Source organism: Macaca mulatta, chromosome 19, assembly GCF_049350105.2.
Source record: "Macaca mulatta isolate MMU2019108-1 chromosome 19, T2T-MMU8v2.0, whole genome shotgun sequence".
Lineage (NCBI taxonomy): Eukaryota > Metazoa > Chordata > Mammalia > Primates > Cercopithecidae > Macaca > Macaca mulatta.
Genome location: NC_133424.1, coordinates 66078692 through 66095286, shown reverse-complemented (window position 1 = coordinate 66095286; position 16595 = coordinate 66078692). Strand labels below are relative to the sequence as shown.

The window sequence follows — 16595 nt, the reverse complement described above, 5'->3', positions numbered from 1 at the left end:
TCATGCTCATGAAACGATTTGCATTTTCCTCGTGATGCAGATTGGATTAACAGATGGTGACTTTTGTCATCCTTAAGCAAAATAGACTGAAGTCTTCTGTTTTGAAGACGTAGGCTGCATTTTTGGGGGGAACGAGGAAGGAAATCTATTTGATTTGTAAAACTCCCCTGCTGAATGTACTTCTCAGACTGGAAATAGATCAAGACTCCATCTTATAGGGGACTGGTGAGATGAACGATGGCAGATTCGATAATGCAACCGTGTCTGTATCTTTTTAAAAGGATGAGGAAGATCTGTTTACCTAAATGAAAAGCTTTCTAGGAGGGAGTCCTAAGTGAAAAAGGCAAGATGCAAAATGATGCATGGGGATGCAATCTTACAGGTGAGAAAACACAAAAATAAGGATATATATATGGTTTGCCTATTTGTCCCCTCCAAATCTCATGTAGAAAATTGATCCTGGGCTGGGCACGGTGGCTCACACCTGTAATCTCAGCACTTTGGGAGGCCAAGGTGGGTGGATCACCTGTGGTCAGGGGTTCGAGACCAGCCTGGCCAACATGGCGAAATCCCCTTTCTACCAAAAATACAAAAATTAGCCAGGTTTGGTGGCGAGCACCTGTAATCCCAGGTACTCAGGAGGCTGAGGCAAGAGAATCGCTTGAGCTTGGGAGGCGGAGGTTGCAGTGAGCCGAGATTGCGCCACTGCACTGCAGCCTGGGCAACAGAGTGAGAATCTGTCTCAAGAAAAAAGAAAATTTATTCAGAATGTTGGAGGCCTGTGGCCTTGTGGGAGGTGTTTGTATCATGGGAGCCCATCCTGCATGAAGAGCTTGGCGCTTTTCTCAGGGTAATGAGTGAATTCTTGCTCTATTCGTTCCCATGAGAGCTGATTGTTAAAATGAGCCTGCAGGACGGGACAGCTCATGCCTGTAATCCCAGCACTTTGGGAAGCCAAAGCAGGAGGATTACTTGAAGCCAATAGTTCAAGACCACCCTGGGCAACATAGCAAGACCCTGTCGCTACAAAAAAAATTGGCACCTGACCTGTACAATTTTTCTATTTTAGACATATTGGTTGGGTGCAGGGGCTCACGCCTGTAATCCCAGCACTTTGGGAGGCTGAGGTGGGCGGATCATCTGAGGTCGGGAGTTCGAGACCGGCCTGACCAACACAGAGAAACCCTATCTCTGCTAAAAATACAAAATTAGCAGGGCATGGTGGCGCATGCCTGTAATTCCAGCTACTCAGGAGGCTGAGGCAGGAGAATCTCTTGAACCCGGGAGGCGGAGGTTGTGGTGAGCCGAGATTGCGCCATTGCACTCCAGCCTGGGCAACAAGAGCAAAACTCCATCTCAAAAAAAAAATAAAATAAAATAAACATATTAATGTATTAGCTGTATAAAATTATATCAGGCTGGGCGTGGTGGCTCACACCTGTAATCTCAGCACTTTGGGAGGCCAAGGCAGGGGATCACCTGAGGTCAGCAGTTTGAGACCAGCCTGGCCAACATGGTGAAACCCCATCTCTACTGAAAATACAATAAATTAGCTGGGCATGGTGGAGGCGCCTGTAATCCCAGCTACTTGGGAGGCTGAGGCAGGAGAATTGCTTGAACTGGGGAGGCAGAGGTTGCAGTGAGCTGAGATCATGCCATTGCATTGCAGCCTGGACAAAAAACGAAACTCAATCTCAAAAAAAAAAAATAATAATAATATCTATATTACATGATTCAATGCATGTAAAATTCTTAGAATAGGCCGGGCGTGGTGGCTCACGCCTGTAATCCCAGCACTTTGGGAGGCTGAGGCGGGTGGACCACCTGAGGTCAGGAGTTCAAGACCAGCCTGGCCAACATAGTGAAATCCCTTCTCTACTAAAAATACAAAATTTAGCCAGGCGTGGTGGTGGGCACCTGTAATCCCAGCTACTTGGGAGTCTGAGGCACAAGAATTTCTTGAACCTGGGAGACGGAGGTTGCAGTGAGCCTCAGCTGCTGCAGTCCAGCCTGGGCAACACGGTGAGACTCTGTCTCAAAAAAATAAAAGTAAAATTCTTAGAATAATGCCTTATATCAGTACGTATATATTCACACATTTATATGTGTGCGTATATATATATATGCCATGGATATTCCAAAAAGATACAGAAGATATCAATAAGAACAGAAGGGGAGGAACGCTGGGAAATGGGAAAACTGGGATGGATGAGAAGCTTACAGTCTGCCCAGAAATATATTACCAAGTCAAAACACATCACTGTTGATGTATTTTATTACAGGGTCTCACCCTGTTGCCAGGCTAGAGTGCAGTGGTATGATCACAGCTCACTGCAGCCTTGACCTCTTAAGTCCAAGAGATCCTCCTACCTTAGCTTCCTGAGTAGCTGGGACCACAGCTGTTTCCCCTGGCTAGGGTTTTATTTATTTATTTACTTACTTACTTACTTACTTACTTATTTTTTAGAGACAGAGTCTCGCTCTGTCACCCAGACTGGAGTGCAGTGGCACAATCTTGGCTCACTGCAACCTCCGCCTCCCAGGTTCAAGCAATTCTCCTGCCTCAGCCTCCTGAGAAGCTTGGACTACAGGTGCACGCTGCCATGCCCAGCTAATTTTTTTGTATTTTTAGCAGAAACAGGGTTTCACTATGTTGGCCAGGCTGGTCTCGAACTCCTGACCTTGTGATCTGCCCACCTTGGCCTCCTAAAGTGCTGGGATTACAGGCATGAGCCACCATGCCTGGCAGGTTTTATTTATTTATTTTATTTTTATTTTTTTGAGACAGAGTCTCGCACTGTCGCCCAGGCTGGAGTGCAGTGGCATGATCTCGGCTCACTGCAACCTCCGCCTCCCAGGTTCAGGCCATTCTCTTTGCCTCAGCCTCCCAAGTAGCTGGGATTACAGATGCCTGCCGCCACGCTCAGCTAATTTTTTTTTTTTTTTTTTTTTTTTTTTTGTATTTTTAGTAGAGACAGGGTTTCACTATGTTGGCCGGGCTGGTCTTGGACTACTGACCTTGTGATCCGCCCGCCTCGGCCTCCCAAAGTGCTGGAATTACAGGCGCAAGCCACCACGCCTAGCCGGGTTTTATTTTTTTATATTTTATTTTATACATTGTAGAGACAGGGGTCTCCCTATGTTGTTCAAGCTGGTCTCGAACTCCTGGCCTCAAGTGATCCTCCTGCCTCGACCTCTCAAAGCTCTGGTATTATAGGTGTGAGCTACTGCACCTGGCCTGTGTAATTTTCTCATTTTAGACATATTAATATATTAGCAATATAAAATTATATTTATATTACATGACTCAATGCATGTGAAATACTTAAAACAATGTCTTATATCAGCACACACACACATATATATGTATATACACACACACATTTATATGTGCATATATATATATATATATCTGTGTGTGTGTATATATGCAATGGATATTTCCAGAAAGATACAGAAGAAATCAGTAAAAACAGAAAGGGAGGAACAGTGGGCAACTGGAAAACAGGGGTGGCTGAGGAGGCTTGCGTCTACCCTGAAATATATTACCAAGTCAAAACACATCACTATGTATGTATGTATTTAAATGAGGTATTTATACTCTTTCGGGCAAGGAGCCCAGTGATAACAAATGGCTGTAGATGCTTTTCTCCGTCAAGCTTCGAGGAGGAGATGAGATGGAGCCCATCCCTGGGCCAAGGTCTCCAGCCCCATTTCACAGATGTAAATAGCAGGCGTCCCCCACACAGTCTGAACACTTGGAGGCCAAGATTGATTTCTCCCAGGGCCCACCATCCTAAAGCATGGGATTGATTTAGTGCCTCTTGCTGGGAAGCAAAATTCTGGGAGCCACGGTGGGATCCTCCCTCCCTCCCTGCAGGAGACTGGGGCCCTTCCAGGCAGCAACTTAGACCAGTCAGCAACGTCTGCCTTAGGCCAGGTGCAGTGGCTCACGCCTGTAATCCCAACGCTTTGGGAGGCTATGGCGGGCAGATCATCTGAGGTCAGGAGTTCAAAACCATCCTGGCCAACATGGTGAAACCCCGTCTCTACTAAAAATACAAAAATTAGCTGGGCGTGGTGGTGCGCGCCCGTAGTCCCAGCTACTCCGGAGGCCACGGCAGGAGAATCCCTTGAACCTGGGAGACAGAGGTTGCAGGTCTGATATTGCACCACTGTATCCAGCCTGGGTGACAGAGTGAGACCCTGTCTGAAAAAGAAAACAAACAAACAAACAAAAAACCAAAAAACAACCTCTGCCTGCCCTTGGGGCCTAGCATGGGCCCCTGCACACAGGAGGCTTCTATAAAAATAGCTCATTTCAGGTAATCTAGGGCAGAACCCAGGCTTTTACCACTTGTGGTTTCTCTTTCTAAATGTGTAGTTAAAAGCTGCAGGCCAGACCTGGTGCATGGTGGCTCATGCCTGGAATCCCAACACTTTGGGAGGCTGAGGTGGGAGAATCACTTGAGGTCAGGAGTTTGAGACCAGCTTTGCCAATATAGCAAGACCCTGCCTCTAAAAAAAAAAAATTAAAAAATTTTTTTCAATTAGCCAGGCAAGGTGGTTGTGCCTATAGTCCCAGCTACTCAGGAGGCTGAGGCAGGAGGATCACTTGAGCCCAGGAGTGCGAGGCTGCAGTGAGCTGTGACTGCACCACTGCACTCCAGCCTGGGCAAATTGAGCAAGATCCCCATCTTTAAAAAAAAAAAAAAAAAAGACTGGGCGCAGTGGCTGACGCCTGTAATCCCATTACTTTGGGAGGCCAAGGTGGGTGGATCACCTGAGGTCGGGAGTTCGAGACCAGCCTGACCAACATGGAGAAACCTCATCTCTACTAAAAATACAGAATTAGCTGGGCGTGGTGGCGCGCGCCTGTAATCCCAGCTACTCAGGAGGCTGAGGCAGGAGAATTGCTTGAACCCAGGAGGCAGAGGTTGCAGTGAGCTAAGATCGCACCATTGCACCCCAGCCTGAGCAACAAGAGCGAAACTCCATCACAAAAAAAAAAAAAAAAGAAGAAGAAAAAGAAGAAGAAGAAACCAAAACACACACACAAAATAACAGGTGCAGGCCAGTTAAACAAAAGCAACTCAAGAGCTGTGCCCTGCAGGGGCGCATTCGTGTGAGGGTGCCCCCTAGAGGACTCTGAGGGTAGAATGCATTCATCCTAAATGGGTGTAAGAGGGTCATTTTTCTTCATCCAAAGCAAATTCCCTACTGTAGGTTATGCCCAGGGGACATGGCCAGTGAACAAAACATGCAAACAGTATTGCTGCTGCTCTGTTCACACATGCAAGAGAGACAATGAGTCAGCAAACACGCACATAAGTTGTTTTTGTATAGCAAAATGTACCAGAACATAAAAAGATATAGGGGACTGGTGGCCAGGCGTAGTGGCTAATGCCTGTCATCTCAGCACTGTGGGAGGCTGAGGCAGGTGGATCACCTGAGGTCAGGAGTTGAGACCAGCCTGGGCGACATGGCGAAACCCCGTCTCTACTAAAAAATACAAAAGTCCCAGCTACTCAGGAGGCTAAGGCAGGGGAATTGCTTGAACCTGGGAGGTGGAGGTTGCAGTGAGCCAAGATCGCCCTACTGTAATACAGCCTGGGCGACAGGTAGAAACTTCATTTCAAATCAATAATAATAATAATAATAATAAGGCTGGGCACGGTGGCTCACGCCTGTAATCCTAGCACTTAGGGAGGCCAAGGCGGGCAGATAACAAGGTCAGGAGTTAGAGACCAGTCTGACCAACATGGTGAAGCCCCATCTCTACTAAAACTACAAAAATTAGTCGGGCCTGTAATCCCAGCTACTCAGGAGGCTGAGGCAGGAGAATGGCATGAACCTGGGAGGCAGAGGTTGCAGTGAGCTGAGATCATGCCACTGCACTCCAGCCTGGGTGTATAATAATAATTATTATAATTTAATTAAGTTATAATTATAATTATTATAATAATCTCAAAGAATAATAATAATAATAATGGCTCAAGCTAATAAAAGAAGGCCTGTCAATGTACCTGTATCACCTTCTCTGGTGCATTATTAAAAAAAAATAAGATATAGGGGACTGGGGTGAGCTACTTTAGATGGAGCGGTCAGGGAAAGGCCTTTTGAGGGCAGGACTCTGAGCTGCCGGCTGAAGGATAAGACAGAACCACCACCCAAAGCATCTAAGAAAGGCTGCCGGTCCAGACACAGGCGCCCTGAGTGGTACACAATACGTGTGCTCATCCGAGAGCAATGAGGCTAGTGCCACTGAATTCAGAGTGATTGAGAAGCTGTGGTAGGAAATGAGGCAGATAATGTGGTATTGTCACAACCATGGAAATGCAGGCTGATGACACAGAATACTACAGATTTCAGAAACAGATGCGCTCGATCTGTGCACAAAGTCACATTGCTTTTTTTGCAGTCGAGAACAGACATTTTTGTGGAGCTGTGTTCGGTCCATGACCCCGACCTTATGCCATACCCCAAATACATTTCTAGATGGTTCACGTGTCTAACTGTGAAAGATAAAACTATAAATATTCAAGAGCAAGGCATTGGGAAACATCTCTGGGATATCAGGATTGGCAAGGATTTCTTTTTTTCTTTTCTTTTTTTTTTTTTTTTTTTGAGACAGAGTCTCACCCTGTTGCCCAGGCTGGAGTGCAGTGGCATGATCTCAGCTCACTGCCAGCCTCTGCTTCCTGGGTGCAAGCGATTCTCCTGCCTCAGCCTCCCAAGTAGCTGGGACTACAGGTGCCGGCCATCACACCTGGCTAATTTTTATATTTTTAGTAGAGACGGAGTTTCACCATGTTGGCCAGGCAGATCTCAAACTCCTGAGCTCAAGCAATCCTCCCACCTTGACCTCCCAAAGTGCTGGGATTACAGGTGTGAGCCACTGTGCCTCGCCTGAAACATTGTATTCTCTGACTAAGACCTTTGTATTCCCTGGCTTGGCTCAGTGGCTAACACCTGTAATCCCAGCACTTTGGGAGGCTGAGGTAAGCGGATCTCCTGAGGTTGGGAGTTCGAAACCAGCCCAGCCAACATGGTGAAACTCGACTAAAAATATAAAAATTAGCTGGGCATGGTGGTGCATGCCTGTAATCCCAGCTACTCGGGAGACTGAGGCAGGTGAATCGCTTGAACCCGGGAGACGGAGGTTGCAGTGAGCCGAGATCGTGCCATTGCACTCCAGCCTGGGCAACAAGAAGGAAATCCTGGCTGGGCTCGGTGGCTCACGCTTGTAATCTCAGCACTTTCGGAGGCTGAGGCGGGCGGGTCATGAAGTCAAGAGTTCAAGACCAGCATGGCCAACTCTGTCTCAAAAAAGAACTTCCCATTCTCTCTCTTCCCCTCCACCCCCAGACTCCCTCCAGCCCCTGGGAACCTCCAGTCTACTCTACTTCTATGAGTGCCACGTTTTCACATATGAGTGCCATCCTGCAGTATTTGTTTTTCTGTGTTTGACTGACTTTACTTACTATGTGTCCTCCAGGTTCATCCATGCTGTTCCAAATGACAAGATTTTCTTTTTTTTTTTTTTTTTTGTAGACGGAGCCTAGCTCTGTCACCCAGGCCAGGGGGTAGTGGCGTCATCTCAGCTCACCACAACCTCCGCCTCCTGGGTTCAAGCGATTCTCCTGCCTCAGCCTCCTGAGTAGCTGGGATTACAGGCGTGCGCCACCACGCCCGGCTAATTTTTGTATTTTTCGTAGAGACAGGGTTTCACTATGTTGACCAGGCTGGTCTCGAACTCTTGACTTCATGACCCGCCCGCCTCGGCCTCCCAAAGTGCTGGGATTACAAGCATGAGCCAGCGAGCCCAGCCAGGATTTCCTTCTTTTTTAAGGCTGCTAGTATTCCATTGTGCGTACACACCCCGTTTTCTTGGTGAGTTCATCCATTGATGGAAGCCTAGGTGGATTCCACATGTCTCTTCCACATACTGATTTCATTTCCTCTGGAAACTACCCAGCAGTGGGATCGCTGGATCATACGGTGTTTCTATTTTTAATTTTTTGAGGAAGCTGCGGTGGTAACCTCTAAGCTGAGAACTGCAGAATGAGGAGGAGGGGCAACCTGAAGATCCTAAGGAAGCCTGGATGTTACAACACAGGGAAGGGTTAGCCTAAGAGCCCGGCGTAAAGGCGTCCTTTCCGGTGTATGAAAAACAGCGCAGCGGCTAATGGGGTGGATCAGAGAGGGAGGGCTGAGGAACCTGGAGGTAGGAAGGAAAGCAGCCAAGGCTAACAGGAGCCAGATCATGGCTCCTGTTAAACGTAAAGAATCTGGCTTTTGTTCAAAGTGGAAAAGGAAGCAATTAGGGGCTGTTAGGATTGGAAATGACACAGTCCGGTTTCTGTTTTTAAAAGAATCTTGCTGGGTGGAGGAAAGATACCAATTTCGTGAAGATGTCAAGTGAAAAGGGGACAGAAGACAGGGGTCCTTGGGAAAGACGCTGGTGGTCTTGCCTGGGTGGTAGCAGGAGAGATGAAACTATACTAGCTAACTGGGGAAATTCCCTCACTCGGCAAGTATCCTAGAGTGTATTGTGCCCTGGTACAGACGGGCACTGCAGATAGGGCCATGAAGAAAATAAAGTCCTCTTGGCCGGGTGCAGTGGCTCATGCCTGTAATCCCAGCATTTTGGGAGGCTGAGGTGGGAGGATCACTTGAGCCCAGGTGTTCAAGACCAGCCTGGGCAACATGGCAAAACCCCCGTCTCTACTAAAAATACAAAAAATTAGCTGAGCGCGGTGGCACGCGCCTATAGTCCCAGCTACTCAGGAGGCTGAAGCAGGAGAATTGCTTGAACCCAGAAGGCAGAGGGTTGCAGTGAGCCGAGATCACACCACTGCACACTCCAACCTGGGTGACAGAGCGAGACTGTCTCCAAAAAAAAAAAAAAAAAAAAAAAGAAGAAGAAGAAGAAGAAGAAGAACAAAGTCCCCTTAGCCAGGCACGGTGGCTCATGCCTGTAATCCCAGCACTTTGGGAGGCCGAGGTGGCAGTTCATCTGAAGCCAGAAGTTCGAAACCAGCCTGGTCAACGTGACAAGACTCTGTCTCTACAAAAATATTATAAACATTAGCTGGGCATGGTGGCATGTGCCTGTGGTCCCAGCTACTCAGGAAGTTGAGGCGAAAGGATTGCTTGAACCCAGGGAAGTTGAAGCCGCAGTGAGCCGTGATCACATCACTGCCCTCCAGCCTGGGTGACAGAGCCAGACCCTGTCTTAAAAACAAAAAAGTGCCTGTCCTCATAGCGTTCCTGCACTATAAGGGAAGACCGATAATTACCCACAGGAACACACAGACATGTCACACTATGTCAGACAGTGACGTGCTTGATAAAGAAAAAAAGCTGGGCATGAGAGCGGGAGTAACCAATGCAATTCTAGGAGAGGCGACGACAGAAAGCCTCTCCAGAGACAGTGCTTGATCTGGGGCCCGAATGCCTCCAAGGAGAGCGTCTCTGGTGGAGGGAAGAGCAGATCCGGATGCCTGGAGGTGGGAGTGTGTTTTGCCTGTTCTAAAAAGAGTAAAATGAACGCTGTGCTGGAGGAGAGTGAACAAGGGGAAGAGGAGTAAAACATGAGCTCTGGCAGCCGGCAGCGTTTGGAGAGAGACATTTGGGAAACAGATCCCCAAGGACTGGGTTATGGAGCCCAGCTGGGCTCTCCATGAATACCCGAGACATGGGGCACATGAGTTGACAGCTGTCACTCAGTGTCACTACTAAAAACACAAAAAATTAGCCGGGTGTGGTGGTGGGCATCTGTAATCCCAGCTACTCAGGAGGCTGAGGCAGGAGAATTGCTTGAACCTGGAAGTCAGAGCTTGCAGTGAGCCGAGATCACGCCACTGCACTCCAGCCTGGGCAACAAGAGCAAGATTCCGTCTCAAAGAAAAATAAAAAAGCAAAAAAAAAAAAAAAAAAAAAGAGCAGCTATGATGTAAGTGAGCACTGGGTTACTCATTCGTCTTTGTGCAGGTAACAAAGAAAAACGTTAGCAAATATTTACATACCAAGTGTCCTGAAATTAGGATCAACTATATATTTATACCATAACTTCCCACTGTAGAAGACAATATTTTTGTAGCATTTAGAGACTCATTTGAATAATTCAAATGATTATGAACTTGCAACCTGGAAACCATGACGGTTATGGACAGCTATGTTTGCTAGAATCTTTTTTGTGAAAAATTCTCCTGATTAAACGGTGTAAATTATGTTTGCAAAAAGAAGGTGAGTTTGCCGAACAAACTTACGATAATTAGCCATGGCTGTGACTTCGCCGTTTTTTTGTTTTGTTTTGTTTTTTGAGACAGAGTCTCACTCTGTCCCCCAGGCTGGAGTGTAGTGGCATGACCTCGGCTCACTGCAAGCTCTGCCTCCCAAGTTCACGCCATTCTCCTGCCTCAGCCTCCCGAGTAGCTGGGACTACAAGCACCCACCACCACGCCCGGCTAATTTTTGTATTTTTAGTGGAGACAGGGTTTCACCATGTTAGTCAGGATGGTCTCGATCTCCTGACCTCGTGATCCGCCTGCCTCAGCCTCCCAAAGTGCTGGGATTACAAGTGTGAGCCACCGCACCTGGCCTTTGCCGATAGAGTTTTAAGTATCTCAACCTGCACAGAAGACTGCATACATTATTTTATAATCTGGAACAAATATAAAGTCATTCCTCTTTGCAAAGTTATTCTTTGCATAAAATAAATAAATGACTCTAACAGATTAAGTCTAGAAAGGTGGTTCTCAATGGAGGGCAATTTTGCCTCTTGTTTTAAGATGTAGGGTTTTTTGGGAGGTGGGGTTTTATGTTTTGTTTTGTTTTGTTTTGTTTTTTTTGAGACAGGGTCTAGCTCTGTCGCCCAGGCTGGAGTACAGTGGCGCGATCTCAGCTCACTGCAACCTCTACCTCCCGGGTTCAAGCAATTCTCCTGCCTCGGCCTTCCGTATAGCTGGGATTACAGGCACCTGCCACCACACCCGCCTGATTTTTATATTTTTAGCAGAGTCAGGGTTTCATCATGTTGGTCAGGCTGATCTCAAACTCCTCACTTCAGGTGATACTCCTGCCTCGGCCTCCCAGAGTGCTGGGATTACAAGCATGAGCCACTGAGCCTGGCAAGATACAGGTTTTATTATTCAGTTATTATGAGGCCAACAGATCAGGAGACAGTTGCCATTGATAAGACAGTTTGTGACTGGACACGGTGGCTATTGCCTGTAATCCCAGCACTGTAGGAGGCCGAAGCAGGCAGATCACCTGAGGTCAGCGGTTCAAGACCAACCTGGCCAACATGGTGAAACCGTGTCTCTACTAAAAACACAAAAATTAGCTGGGCGCTGTGGCAGGCGCCTGTAATCCCAGCTGCTAGGGAGGCTGAGGCAGGAGAATCGCTGGAACCCGGGAGGCAGATGTTGCAGTGAGCCCAGATTTTGCCACTGCACTCCAGCCTGGGCGACAGAGCGAGACTTCGTCTCAAAAAGGTAAATAAATAGTAGAAAACATCTCTGCGACTTTTGTCAGAGTTGAATCACCCTAAGAATTTTCATGCATGAGACCATATTAATTTCCAAAACTGCCGGCTGACCTTCTGAACAGGCCTTACCCTCTGCTGGTAATCAATGGCTTCAACAAAGAAGATATTTTTATTCCCCGCTAAGGGAACAATGGCATCCATTAACTTGCATTTTTTACTGATTTGTTATCAGAGCTTGGCACTTGGCTGCATGGCAATTTATGGCATTGTTCACTGAGACTATTCCTATCAACTTTCACTTCCTCAAGTTTACTCAGTGGTGAGTCATTTCAAAGTTTAAAGGGAACGCGATTAGCTTTACTTCCCCTTGAACAGCCTGCCTTCTGCTCGCCCACCTGTGTCTCAGCGCCCTCTACTGGTGCCTAAAATCCTATCATAATTTAGTCCGCAGGAAATAAAACAAAATTCTCTGCAGTCCCAGGCTAGGCCTTGCCAGGCCCTCCGAAACAGAGGTCAGAGGTCAGTCTAGAAAACTCAAAAAGCGGCCAGGCGCGGTGGCTCAAGCCTGTAATCCCAGCACTTTGGGAGGCCGAGACGGGCGGATCACAAGGTCAGGAGATCGAGACCAGCCTGGCTAATACGGTGAAACCCCGTCTCTACTAAAAAAAAAAATACAAAAAACTAGCCGGGCGAGGTGGCGGGCGCCTGTAGTCCCAGCTACTCGGGAGGCTGAGGCAGGAGAATGGCGTGAACCCGGGAGGCGGAGCTTGCAGTGAGCTGAGATGCGGCCACTGCACTCCAGCCTGGGCAACAGAGCGAGACTCTGTCTCAAAAAAAAAAAAAAAAAAGAAAGAAAACTCAAAAAGGGGTGCTCTTCATTGTCCCATATGAAAATCATTCCAATTTTGATTATCACCATCCACGGAAGCCTCAATTTAAAAAAAAATGTATCTTGCATGAATTGACTGCTGGGTAAATTGGTCATCAGATTAAAATTGTTTCTGAGTTTCAGTTACCGGTTAATGATTAGACAGGCAGAAAGAAATCACTTACCCAAAAAGAAATCACTTACCCAGGTCGGGTGCGGTGGCTCATGCCTGTAACCCCAGCACTTTGGGAGGCCGAGGGTCGTGGAGGGTGGGGAATCAACTGAGGTCAGGAGTTCAAGATCAGCCTAGCCAACATGGCGGAAACCTGTCTCTACTAAAAATACAAAAAAATTAGCCAGGCGTGGTGGTGGGCGCCTGTAGTCCCAGCTACTCGGGAGGCTGAGGCAGGAGAATTGCTTGAATCTGGGAGGCAGAGGTTGCAGTAAGCCGAGATCGTGCCACTGCATTCCAGCCTGGGCAACAGAGCAAGATTAGGTCTTAAAAACAAAAAGGGAGAGAAAATAAATCACGTGTCCCAGGCAGAGCTGTGTAACCCAAGCCTCAATTTGCTCAGGTGTAAAAGATGCATTCTACCTTACAAGAAGTGTTCGTTAATTTTCTTAAGTACCTGCATGTGTGGAGCCTAAGGTAGTTACAGCTAACTCTGGTCCCCGTAGTTTTATAGACTAACTTTGACCAGTAGGAGTGTTCCTAAAACCAGCTAGATAGGAGAGTTGTTTTATAGAAATTATATCTCTTCTTGGCAATAAAACTATAGGAAGCCTGGATCAAAAACATAATACCGTCTTGGACCAGGCACGGTGGCTCACGCCTGTAATCCCAGCACTTTGGGAGGCCGAGGAGGAAGGATCGCTTGAGCCCAGAAGTTTGAGACCAGCCTGGGCAACATAGTGAGATCTCATCTCTACTAAAAATTAAAAAAAGAAATTAGCCAGATATGGTGGTACATGCCTGAAACCCCAACTACTCAGGAGACCGAGGCAGGAAGATGGCTTGAGCCCAGGTGTTTTGAGGTTTCAGTGACTCATGATTGCACCACTGTACTCCAGCCTGGGTGACAGAGTGAAATCATGTCTCAAAAAAAAAAAAAAAGAATAAAAAAAATAAAAACAAAACATAGTACTATTTTGGTTTTTTTTTCTTTTTTTTTTTTCTTTTTTTTTTTTTTTTTTTGAGATGGAGTGTCGCTCTGTCGTCCAGGCTGGAGTGCAGTGGCACAATCTCGGCTCACTACAACCTCTGCCTCCCGGGTTAAAGAGATTTTCCTGCCTCAGCCCTCTGAGTAGCTGGGATTACAGGCATGCACCACCAAGCCCAGATAATTTTTATATTTTTAGTAGGGACGGGGTTTCACCATGTTGGCCAGGCTGGTCTCAAACTCCTGACCTCAGGTGATCGGCCCACCTTGGCCTCTCAAAGTCCTGGGATTACAGGCGTGAGCCACTGTGCCCAGTCTTAATTAATTTTTTTTTTTTTTTTTTTTTTTGAGACAGAGTTTTGCTCTTGTTGCTCAGGCTGGAGTGCAATGGTGCGATCTCGGCTCACTGCAACCTCCGCCTCCCAGGTTCAAGTGATTCTCCTGCCTCAGCCTCCTGAGTAACTGGGACTACAGGCATGCGCCACCACGCCCAGCTAATTTTTTTGTATTTTTAGTAGAGATGGGGCTTTACCATATTGGCCAGGGTGGTCTTGAACTCCTGACCTTGTGATCCACCCGCCTTGGCCTCCCAAAGTAACTTCATGGTTACAGACGTGAGCCACCGCACCCGGCCCTATTTTATTTTTGTAATTGTAATTGTAATTTTATTTTATTTTTAGACAGACACCTGTATGTGACAGAATAGGGGTGACGGCTGTGATTACAGTGTGACCCAAGTCCAGTGTCTGCCCCCGTACCTTGTGGCTGAGTGACCTTGGCCAAGTGAACAAGGGCAAATTTGCCTTTTTTGTTTTGGGGTGGTTTTTTTTTGTTTTGTTTAGACACGGTCTCACTCTGTTGCCAAGGCTGAAGTACAGTGGTGCGATCACAGCTCACTGCATCCTTGACTTACTGGGCTCAGGTGATCCTCCCACCTCAGCCTCACAAGTAGCTGGGATTACAGGCAGGCGCCGCCACGCTCAACTAATTTTGTATGTTTTGTAGAGACGGGGTTTTGCCATGTGGTCCAGGCTAGTCTCAAACTCCTGGGCTCAAGCTATCCTCTCGGCTCATCCTCCCAAAATGGATTACAGGTTTGAGACACCGTGCCTGGCCCGCCCTTTTATTGCCCAGGCTGGAGTACAATGGTGCAATCTCGGCTCACTGCAACCTCCGCTTCCTGAGTTCAAGCGATTTTCCTGCCTCAGCCTCCCGAGTAGCTGGGACTACAGGCATGTGCCACCACACCCAGCTAATTTTGTATTTTTAGTAGAGATGGGGTTTCTCCATGTTGGTCAGGCTGAGCTCGAACTCCCGACCTCAGGTAATCCGCCCACCTCAGCCTCCCAAAGTGCTGGGATTACAGGCGTGAGCTGCCGCGTCCAACCTGCCCTCTCTTTTTGAACTGGAACGTCCATCTCTTGTCCTAGGACATCAGAGCGCCTGGTTCCCATGCCTTCGGTCCTGGAGTGAATTCCACACCGGCTTTCCTGGTTCTACAGCTGGCCGATGGCAGATGGTGCAACTCCTAGGGCTCAGCAAGCCTGTGAACCGGTCCCCATAATAAATCCCTTTCTTTCTAACGCTGTGTGTGTGTATGTCTCCCTTCCATTGATTCTGTTTCTCTGAGGAAACTTAGCAAATACAGAGGGAGATTATTGGTCTGAAAAGGAAGGAACATAATACATTTTCTTTAAGTGCCACCTACTTCTCCCTGATGCTAAGTTTTAGTATCATTTGGCCGGGCGAGATGGCTCACACCTGTAATTTCAGCAGTTTGGGAAGCCAAGGGGTGTGGATCACTTGAGGTCAGGAGTTCGAGACCAGCCTGGCCAACATGGTGAAACCTCATCTCTACTAAAAACACAAAAATTAGCCAGGCATGGTGGTAGGTGCCTGCAATCCCAGCTACCAGGGAGGCTGAGACATGAGAATCACTTGGACCTGGGAGGTGGAGGTTGCAGTGAGCCAAGATGGCACCACTGCACTCCAGCCTGAGCAACAGAGTGGGATTCTACCTCAAAAAAAAAAAAAAAAAAAAAAAAAAAAAGGTTTTAGTATCATCAGCCGTGGCTGAATCGTTCCAATAGATCCGGACAAGGATAGTGGAGCCTGTGGTGGGGCTGGAACCTGTGCAACTGTTCCTAAAACCCATAGGGAAGGTCACAGCCAGGATGAATTTCCTGCCCAGGTCTGTGGTAAAAGTGAGGACGTGGCTCACAGGAAGTTTCACAACCCCTACACTAGGGCCTTGATGAAAGTGACTGTGGCCGGGCGCAGTGCCTCACGCCTGTAATCCCAGCACTTTGGGAGGCTGAGGCGGGTGGATCACGAGGCCAGGAGATGGAGACCATCCTGGCTAACATGGTGAAACCCATCTCTACTAAAAATACAAAAATTAGCTGGGTGTAGGTGGCGGGTGCCTGTAATCCCAGCTACTCGGGAGGCTGAGGCAGAAGAATCGCTTGAACCCGGGAGGTGGAGGTTGCAGTGAGCTGAGATCACATCACTGTACTCCAGCCTGGCAACAGAGTGAGACTCCGTCTCATTAAAAAAAAATAATAAAATAAAATAAAAAATAGAAAGACTGCATCCGAGTAGCCCCTGGGCAGCTTTTGAGTGCTATGTGACAGTCTGCAGGTGACTTTGCTACTTTGCTACTTTGGACCTCAACCTATCCCTCTTTCAAATTGGAGGGCTGGCCTCATCGTACAAGCTGATGAAGGTTTTGGCTGCTTGAAGTTTGGAGCCAGACCTGGATTTCAGAGTCATCTCCATCATTTCCCAGCGCTGCTGTGTAAGCCACACAGTCAGAACTTCCCTCTCAGTCTCTGTTTCCCCATTCGTACGTGGAGCATGATGGTTTCCTTTTCTAGCCGGTTGGCGGTGAGCTAGTGATGCCGGTGGTGGTGATGGGAACGGTGGGTAGCACTTGGTGTCCCCTCTACGTGACAACAAAGAGGAACGGAAACTTCAGATGTGGCCTCCCAAGGGACAGTCAATGCCAGTGAGAGACAGTATTTTGTCACATTGCCTGTAAAAGCAAATCCAAGCCAGGCGGGGTAGCTCACAC

At 47.6% G+C, this 16595-nt stretch overlaps 1 protein-coding gene across 12 annotated transcripts in view; it reads right to left on the bottom strand.

Annotated features, from left to right (window-relative positions):
• NDUFA3 (NADH:ubiquinone oxidoreductase subunit A3) overlaps positions 1-16595 on the bottom strand; it is a 427160-nt gene that overhangs the window by 240207 nt on the left and 170358 nt on the right. Inside the window, exon 1 of one of the 12 annotated variants that reach the window (XM_077981747.1) lies at positions 14272-14275. The exons of the other annotated variants lie outside the window; for them this stretch is intronic. The gene's annotated coding sequence lies outside the window, so the exon portion shown is untranslated. Of the gene's footprint in view, positions 1-14271; positions 14276-16595 lie in introns of those variants that run through there. 12 annotated transcript variants of the gene reach the window in all.